We start from the raw sequence: 6,848 nt of genomic DNA, 5'->3' as shown, positions 1-6,848 counted from the left end.
CACAAAATAAATTAAATTAAGTAAAATTTAAAACATAGTGCCTCAGTAGCATTAATCACTTTGCAAGTGTTCACTAGCCACATGTGTGTAGCAGCTACCTTATTTAACTGCCAAGAGAGATCATTTCTGTCTTTGCTGAAAGTCCAGTTGGACTGGTATAGTGAAAATAGCATGGGCTCTTACCTTTAAAAAACCTTAGGCATTATCTTCAGTTGTAACACTTACTTACAAGCTGATTTATCTGAGCCACAATTTCAATTTTTAATATAGAGATAGTGTTTTCCACTTCTTGTCATTGTTGTTCATATAAAATGTTGGGATTAAGTTAAGAAAGCCCAGTTTAAGGGAACAGTATTGTGAGAGAGGTTGAAGAATGGGCTCTGGAATTTGAAAGGCCTGAGTTTGAATCAAAGTTCTGCTACTTATTAGCTGTGTGATTTGGGAAAAATACTCAATTTTCTAAACATCAGCACCTACCTCATAGGGGTGTTGTAAGAATTAAAAAATTATCTGAGAAAATACAAGTGCAATACTTTGTATAATGCATGGCATCCATCGAATACTCAAAAAATGCAAGCTAATAAGTGTTCAAAATGTTAATTAGCTATCACACCCAAGGCAAATTTGTATGCTATAGAATATCTTTCATAAATTCTATAAACCAAAATATAAAAACTATAAAATGCTGCCAAATACAGAAGTAACAATAATAGTAATAATTGTCACTGTTATGAAATCATGAGGTATTTCATGAATTCAATTAAACTGTTACTGAAATAAGATCTTTTTGTCAACATTTTATCATTGATGTTTTAAATCTTATATTTTCTAGATTGCCATTATCTAACAGAAAAAATAAATAACTCTTAAATTAATGTTAAAATAAACTCAGTAGAGTAAGATTTCTTTGCTGTAATTTCACTTTTGAGAAAATAAACTTTCTCTTGCTATATACTAATGCATCCTAAAAGATAATTGGCTGTTGCCATATGACATCTCAATTTTGAAAGATAACACTCACTCTAGGTTTTATGACCACAAAGTTAAATTTTAAAATAGTGCAAGGATGGAATTATTTTATTTTTATATACTTCTACACATACATATTAAGTTTACTCTATAGAGAGGACTTCAATGGCTTTAAATTCTGCTTGGAAAAGCCTTAAAACTGAAAAAAAAATTTTTTTTCATCCATTGATTAGTTTGTGGTTTTACCACCATGATTTTCATATGTAAAGATTTTTTTAAAGATAACAAGTAGTCTATGGCCATGCTACCCTGAACATGCTTGATCTCGTCTGATCTCAGAAGCTAAGCAGGGTCGGGCCTGTGGTTAGTACTTGAATGGGAGACCACCTAGGAAGACCAGGTGTTATAGGCATAAAAAATAAAAAAATAAGAGATTGTAAACTGGCAAGGGTCTTGCAATCTGTGAGGTCAATCAAGGGTTGCCTCGCCTAAAAAGTAAAAAAATAAAAAAATAATAAAGATAACATTTAAACTGTTTACTATGTACTTTCATATTGTCATTTTAATCTATAAACCTTTTATATCATATGCACTTTATTAGTCATACTGAAGTGCTTGTGTGTGCATGCCTATGGCTTTTTGGAGCAATGAACTACAGACTGTCCTTGACTCAGGATGGTTGGATTTATTTTGACTTTACAGTGTTGTGAAAGCAATACACATTCAGTAGAAACTGGTTAGGTTCAGCTATGATTTTTGGTAGCTTAGGTGTACAAAATGTATTTTCAACTTAACAATATTTTCAACTTATGATGCGTTTATTGGGACATAACCCTACCATAAGTCAAGGAGCATTTGTATATAAAAGACATTAAAGATAGGAAAAATAATGACTACATGTTTAGTAAAAGATCTTAGTACTTACAAGGTTCATGTAGAAGGAATATTTAAAATGGAAGATAAAATCTGCTTTAAAATATAAAAGAATTTTACTAGAAAATACATACAAAGTACTTGGTAGAGTATATATGTAATTATTAAAAATACTATTTAAAAAACTTTAGTGTTCTTACAGAAAAGGAAATAACATCCATGCAGTTGGCAATCAAAATCAGTTTCCAGATTGACTACCATGGAAATGAAACAATCAATACTATGGTAAGTTGTCTTAGCTTAAAGTATCAAGAACACCTGTGTTTAACTTCTTCAAGAAAGAGTTGAGATAAAGGACAACTATTGCAGTAAAAATCAACTTAAAGTTTTCCAGGGCTACTATTCTCATACTTACAGTATATAGTATGAATTTAGATAAACTTTATCTTTCTCTAGACTTTAACCAGGTTATGAATTGCATGTCATCTTCCAGTACAGAAAAATACAAATTTTTAACAAGTGTCTGTGCTCATGTTTCCTAGATTATAATTTTAAAATCCTACTCTTATTATTTTGTCAGTTTGAGGGAGGGAGAAGGGAAATATTCTTAAATGGCAAAGAGGAAGATTTTATAAAATCTTATTTTTTGGCTGCCTTTTCCAAAAAAATATGGAAAAACTCTGAAAGAAAAATATAAGATACATAAGAAAATATTTACCCTTTTGAAGGCATAGACCAAAGCTACATAGAAAAAAGAGAGAGAGAAAGGAAGGAAGCAATTCGTTAAGTATATCTATTAAAGTTTATTTGGGTCCAAAGCCCCAATGTTAATCACTGTAGTCTACACAATGATAAATAACAAAAGTCCCTGAATGTAAAAAGGTAGTCTAGAAAAGGAAAGTAGAATTTGTGCTTGAAGGACAAGGAGGTATAGGGGAAAAGTACTGTAGATGTAATCCTGAAAGTGGTAAATACATGGCATATACTCGAGACTCGAAATATTTCAGTTTGGTTGGGACATAAGATGTGAAAAAGAGAATATTTAGAGTTATGTGCATGCTGGATACTATACTGAATGGACAATTGGGAATTCTAAAATCATTTTTATTATAGAAGCAACATGAACAGTGTTTTTGGAAGACAAGAAGATCGAGGCAAGAAGAGGTTAGATGTGGAATCTAACTGGGTAATTTTGCAAAAGCCCAGACACAGGCTGGGGTGGACCCAACCCACAAAAGAGCAGTAATGGCATTGAGAAGGTTTATGTGAAGTGTGCCCTGGAGGTTGAATCAATGCTACCTGGCAAACGATTAGATGTAGATAGCAAGAAAGAAAGAGAAGCCAAAGAAATACGAACTTTTGGACCCAGGATATGAGGTGATGGCAACACCAACAGAATTAGAGAACTCAGAAGTATAAGCATTTGGGGGTGAATTCATGTGTAAAAATAAGGAATTTTTATTTATACTTTTAACAAACATTTGTTGATATCTTGTTAATGTGCCAGAAACCAAGCTTAGTGCTGGAGACAAAATGCTGAGCAGAGATAGATTAGAGTCTATTGAAGAAGACAGCTGGACTGTTTGATAATACAAACATACATAAACTTAAAAGTGTAACAAATGTGACAAACACTGTGAAGGGGAGATACCGAGCTACACTTGAGGCTACAATAAACAGACTTCTTTCAAGGTAGAGGAGTGCTTCTTCCACTAAAATGGCTCTTAATCTGAAATCTAAAGGATAGGTGGTAGGAGTCAAATAGAAGAAGAGGGCAGCAAAAAGCTTTCTGTTTATTTATTTGTTTGTTTGTTTGTTTGTTTATTTTTAGGCAAGACAACCCTTTTTTGACCTCACAGATTGCAAAGACTTTGTCAGTTTACAGTCCCTTATTTTTTATGCCTACAGCACCTGGTCTTCCTAAGTGGTCTCCCATCCAAGTACTAACCAGGCCTGACCCTGCTTAGCTTCTGAAATCAGACTGGATCGGGCTTGCTCAGGGTGGCATGGCCATAGAAAGAGCTTTCTGGGGGGTGTGTGTGTGTGTGTGTGTGTGTGTGTGTGTGTGTGTGTGTGTGTTAAAAACAGCTGCCACCACTGCTATAACACTTTGAGGAGAGGAGGATGGCATATGTAAGAAATGGAAAAATATCCGTGTCACTGAAGTAGAGACAGAGGAGAAAAGGGGAAGCATGATCTTGGGCAAGAGGTCAAGAAAGAGCTAAACCATATGGATCCTTGTAGGTTACGTTAAAGAGTCTTTTACCCTAAAAGCAATAGGATGGCATTGCAAACGTTTAAGCATGAAAGTGCCATAATCAGAGTATGAAGTGGTAACACAGACTAGTGTGGTGGTTGCTAGATGGGAGAAGTGAACACATTTAAGAATAGTTTTGAGATAAAAAGAGTAAAACTTTATGATGGATTGGAAATTGTGCATTAGGGAGAAGGAAAGGTCAGGATGACTTCTATATTTTTGAATTATTCGATGGGATGGATGAGATAGGGATCAGTGGAAAAGGTCCACATAAGAGAAGGAAAATATGAGCTGAGTTTTGGACATAAGCAATTTAAGGCACCAAGAGGATTTTCAAATAGATATATCTGTAGCTATTAAAACTAAATAGATGTTCCTGAGGTGGGTGAAAAATAGAGGTAAAGACTTTAAAGTCACTGGCAGGGAAGCAATAGTTGAAGCCATTAGAGTAGATGAAATCCTAAAATAAAATACAGAATGAGATGAGGGAGATCAAAGACAGAACTTTAAGAAATGTGCACTCGAGAAATCAGGGAGAAGAAATCCCTGGGAAGGTGGCAGGGAAGAGATATTCACAGCTATAGGAGTAGAATCTGAACAGTGAGTTTCATGAAACCATAGTTTCATGAAAACATAATTACCCACATTGTTCATGTATAATCCCTGTTATTTATTTAATGATATAAACAGCATCAAAATGTGCAAACATTGCCTTTGGCTGTCTTCTAGATATCCTTTCTTCACCACTCCACACACACACACACACACACACACACACACACACACACACACACACACAGCTACTCCCCAGTTATGTTAGGTAAGTATGAGTAAATATTTATGAAAGTTACTCTTTATATTCCTCAATAACAAGTCTGAATTAAGACCAACAGTTCCTTGCTATATTCTATTGAGATCTAAACAAATATTAGAAGTAAGTGGAAAATTATCTCTAGCATTACGTGTCAAGAAACTATAGGTATTGTTTGTCTGAACTTCACTTGTTGAAATGTGGCATTAGGCCAGTTTCACTTAACAATGCTCGATATCAGCGTGTAACAACAAAGTCACGGGCTTACATGAAAACTATAAAAGGATACTTGCCGTATTGTTCTTGTCCTTGGAATGCTCCTTCCTTCCTTTCCTGTTTTGTTGCTGCCATAGGATGTCAGCCCAAATTTACTGTCATTGTTGTCATTTGGCCAATGAATATCATGAAATGTGGTAGGCACTTAACTGTGTGACTCCATAAGCAGGCAGTCTGAAGTCTGACTCCTCTCAGGAGGTTACCAGATTGGCTGAATGTTCATAGAATACAGTATGACAGTGAGGTTTGTCTTTTTTTCCCCAAGTGAAATGTACCCCCAGAATTGCTTTGCATCTCATAAAAAATTACAGCTTTTAAGAAATACTATCTGCTTCCTCACAAGTTTTCAAAACTAGTCTACAGATTTAGGTAGCACCCTGAAATTTCATAAGAATTTCGCTAAAACAAAGACCTATTTTTGTGAGAAATATGCCTAAGGTAGGGTTTCTTAACCTCAGCACTATTGCATTTTGGCCCAGGTCATTCTTTGTTGTGGGGATTTGTCCCATGCATTGTAGGATATTAAGCAACATTCCTGGCTTCTATCCTCTAGATATCGATAGTACCCATCCCGCAAGTTCTGATAATCAAAAATATCTCCAGACATTGCAAAAAGTTCCCTTGGGGGCAAAACCACCCAGGTCGAGAGCCACTGGCCTAAGAGAAGTGCCTCAATATAAAGTAAAAATGAATAGAATTTGTAAAATATATACCATGAAAACATAATTTAAATATTCTTTTTTTTTTTGTCATGTGGTGTACCTAAAAGTTAAATAGAAACTTTTAAATAGTAAAATCATCTGTTTGGAGTAATAATTTCCTAATCATTTTTATATTAATAAAAAATTAGGTAAACACTCTTAGATGGCATTTAAAATTTTTTTTGTAGTGTTTTGAATTTTACATACTAGTTTCATTTCTTCATTCATTCGTTCAATAAGTATTTACCTCTATGCTGCAGTCATTAGGTGTTAGGAAAAAACAAGGAGTGAAATAAGCAAGGTCGCTGCTGTTCTCAGACTTTAATTCAAATGAGGAAAAACACAGTGCACAAATAAGATGCTATTAAGCAGAGCATCAAAACAGTTTGATGTAATTGAGCAAGCATTGGCAAAATGTGTTGGCCTGTTTTTGCAAATAAAGTTTTATTGGAACACAGCCACAGGCATTTATTTACAAATTGTCTATGGCTGCTTTTCTGCTGCAACACCAATTAGTTGTAACAGAGAACATATGGCCAGCGAAGCCTAAAATATTGCTATCTGGGCCTACAGGGAAAAAAATTGCAGACTCCTGTAATAGAGTGAAATTGGGTGGTCATTTTTAATTGAGAATTGGAGAACACATGTGATACTGAGATTTATGATAAATACATATCTGATCCCGGCCTTTTCCTGGCACACAGCTCCTAAAATTCTTGGAATTCCTAAGTGATAAGAGCCATAAAGGAATAAAGGTGCCTTTTGTCAGACGACCCTCTGAACCACATTTTATTTATGTTAATAAAGAGACTTTCGGAAAGCCCTTAAGAATGGAGACTGATTGCCAGGGCCCAACAAAATGATTACAGGGTTGGAACCATTTAAGTGATTAGAAGGCTGGAATCAACCAGGTGATTAGAGGGTTGGAACTTTCAGCTCTACCCCATACCCTCTCATCCAA

General features: G+C 34.9%; 2 pseudogenes; one reads left to right on the top strand and one right to left on the bottom strand.

The window, feature by feature from the left end:
• Positions 1–1,260: 1,260 nt before the first annotated feature.
• Positions 1,261–1,381, top strand: LOC120598235 (uncharacterized; annotated as a pseudogene).
• A 2,360-nt stretch (positions 1,382–3,741) lies between these two features.
• LOC120598259 (uncharacterized) lies at positions 3,742–3,860 on the bottom strand (annotated as a pseudogene).
• Positions 3,861–6,848: the final 2,988 nt, after the last annotated feature.

The sequence above is a fragment of the Pteropus medius genome, unplaced genomic scaffold (genome assembly GCF_902729225.1).
Source record: "Pteropus medius unplaced genomic scaffold, Ma_sr-lr_union100, whole genome shotgun sequence".
NCBI lineage: Eukaryota > Metazoa > Chordata > Mammalia > Chiroptera > Pteropodidae > Pteropus > Pteropus medius.
The sequence above is the reverse complement of the archived record's forward strand: the minus strand, read 5'-3'. Positions and strand labels throughout refer to the sequence as shown.